Source organism: Amphimedon queenslandica, unplaced genomic scaffold (genome assembly GCF_000090795.2).
Source record: "Amphimedon queenslandica unplaced genomic scaffold, v1.1 AMPQUscaffold_11971, whole genome shotgun sequence".
Taxonomy (NCBI): domain Eukaryota; kingdom Metazoa; phylum Porifera; class Demospongiae; order Haplosclerida; family Niphatidae; genus Amphimedon; species Amphimedon queenslandica.
In genome coordinates, this window is record NW_003547790.1 from 12,307 (window position 1) to 13,788 (window position 1,482).

A 1,482-nucleotide genomic window follows, 5' to 3' on the forward strand; every position below is an offset into this window, starting at 1 on the left:
TTCTCATTCATAGATTTAAGAGCATCTGACAGTGAGTCAAAGGTAGCTCCTCCTTTACTGTCAACATTATCAGCTCTGGACAACCACTTGGAGAGACATTCAGTTAAATAATCATCTGTTGTATCATTGTCCCTTTTAATGGCGTCCAGCGTTTTCTTGTGTAGTCCTAGTCTCAGTCCTAGTTCCTTCCATCTTGTCTGAGGGAAACCACATCTCTCCAGTAGGTCAAGTACATCAATAAGTTGATCTGAAATCATATTCAATGATACATAGATAGTTAATGAACATTACCAATAGTCAAAGGAGAAGAGAAGAGACTCAGAGAAGAGGAACAAGAACTGGTTTTAGTTGCCATTGACCAAAGAACAAGCTAACCGGATGCAAACTTTGGAAAGGAATGACAAGGGAGGGGCTGGTTTTGGGCGGGGCAATTATTGTTATTTTAACCCTCAATATGGCGGCATTGGAACAGACAGATCATGATGGACTTTTCATATACAGGGAAGAGAGAAAGTTAATGATGAAAATGATGGAGTTACTAATGAAAGCAAAATAACAGATGAGGTAGTTTGAATGTACCTGTACATGTATACTAGTATATGAATTCTAGTAAAATTGTGAATTACTGAATAATTATGAATTTGTGACCAGTGCCATTGAGCATTTAGCATAATGATCCTATTATCTGTTCATTTATTTATTTATTTATTTATTTATTCATCTATTTAACATGTTGACAGAATGTGATGGTGGATTATTATCAGTTAGTAGTATATTTATACTTTATTGTTCTCATCTCTCTCCTCCTATCCTTTCTTTCATTTTCTCTCTCGTAGGAGCTTGTAGCTTTAAAAGACTCTCATGTATTTAATGTAAGTAATGTAATGTAAAGCTTTGAAATCACACCAAATTTTTATCACATTTTCTGGTACATATTGATGTCCTTATGCTGTGTAGAAAGTTTAAGCTGATTTCTTCCTCGTTTTTTCAAGTTACGGCCATTTTAAGAAATGGCCGAGATTCTGAAAAATACTCAAGGCTATAGCTCATGGTTTTTTCGAAATAATGGTATCGAAATCACCAGAAATTATTATTACATTTTCTAATACATATTGATTTCCTTGTGCTCTGTAGAAAGTTTGAGCTGATTCCGTCTTCAATTTTTGAAGTTATGGCCATTTTAACAAAAATTTTATGCCGACATTCTAAAAAATTGCAACATTGTTATTGTATAGTGTATTGTATTGTATTCTAACTACTTTTCATTTAATTGTATTTATAGGCTTACGTTTACAAGTATTTCATCTCCTGCTACTCGCAATGCTTCTTCTTCAGCTGCTGCTCCTGTTATTAATACTCCAAGGAACCAGTCAGTTACTGCTTCTCCTAATGAAACACTCTCAAGGTCTAGGAAGAAGCGTAAGAAGATTACCAATTCAACTGGACCTCATAAACAACCAGCAAGACAGAGTAAGTCAGTAT

General features: G+C 34.6%; 1 long non-coding RNA gene across 2 annotated transcripts in view; it reads left to right on the forward strand.

The window, feature by feature from the left end:
• Nucleotides 1–1,475, forward strand: part of LOC109588623 (uncharacterized) — a 7,675-nt gene extending 6,200 nt beyond the window's left edge. Inside the window, exons 1-3 of one of the 2 annotated variants that reach the window (XR_002188268.1) lie at nt 474–564; nt 837–872; nt 1,283–1,475. This is a non-coding gene — a long non-coding RNA (uncharacterized LOC109588623). Of the gene's footprint in view, nt 1–473; nt 565–836; nt 873–1,282 lie in introns of those variants that run through there. The other variant, XR_002188269.1, reaches the window with a different exon arrangement.
• Nucleotides 1,476–1,482: the final 7 nt, after the last annotated feature.